Below are 749 nucleotides of genomic sequence, written 5' to 3' on the forward strand. Positions count from 1 at the left end.
ATTTTGAGTTGAAGCCGGCCTTTATTCTGATGGTTCAACAGTCTGCACAATTTCATGGGTCAGCTAATAAAGACCCGATCAATCATATTAAGAACTTCCTTGAAGTGTGCCACATGTTGAAGATCAATGGGGTTTCTGATGATGTAATTCGACTGAGGGCTTTCCCATTATCTTCCAATGCAAAGGCCAAAGAGTGGCTCCATTCATTGCCACTAGCTTCCATCACCACATGGAATGAAATGTTCGAAGCTTTCCTTACAAGGTACTTCCCTCCGGGAAAATCCGAAAAGCTTCATAATGAGATATATTCATTTATTCAGATGGAACTTGAAAATTTGTTTGAGACTTGGGAACAATTCAAGGACCTTTTGTAGAAGTGTCCACAACATGGGTTCCCCAAGTGGATGATCATTAATACATTTTATAACGGGTTGACCTCAAGCAACAAATAAATTCTAGATGCCGCCGCAGGAGGTGCAATGGGGAACAAGACTCCTGAAGAAGCATGGCAATTGATTGAAGAAATGGGGTTGAATAGCTGCCAATGGAATGCAAGATAAAGGAAGAAAATGGCCGGACTCCATGAAATTGATGCGCTTACATCCTTGGCAGCCCAAGTAGAGGCATTAAGCAAGAAATTGGATACATTGACTTTACCAATGGTAGCCACAATCACAAGTTGTGCTTGTTGTAGGGATTCGCATATGCCATCTGATTGTCCTATTTTGATCGCTACTTCAACCACAATT

General features: G+C 41.4%; 1 non-coding gene across 1 annotated transcript; it reads right to left on the bottom strand.

The window, feature by feature from the left end:
• Positions 1-288: 288 nt before the first annotated feature.
• LOC120254889 lies at positions 289-394 on the bottom strand. Its single transcript, XR_005534792.1, has one exon. It is a non-coding gene; the product is annotated as a small nucleolar RNA R71 (small nucleolar RNA).
• Between the last annotated feature and the right edge of the window lie 355 nt (positions 395-749).

Source organism: Dioscorea cayenensis, unplaced genomic scaffold (genome assembly GCF_009730915.1).
Source record: "Dioscorea cayenensis subsp. rotundata cultivar TDr96_F1 unplaced genomic scaffold, TDr96_F1_v2_PseudoChromosome.rev07_lg8_w22 25.fasta BLBR01000693.1, whole genome shotgun sequence".
Taxonomy (NCBI): Eukaryota; Viridiplantae; Streptophyta; class Magnoliopsida; order Dioscoreales; family Dioscoreaceae; genus Dioscorea; species Dioscorea cayenensis.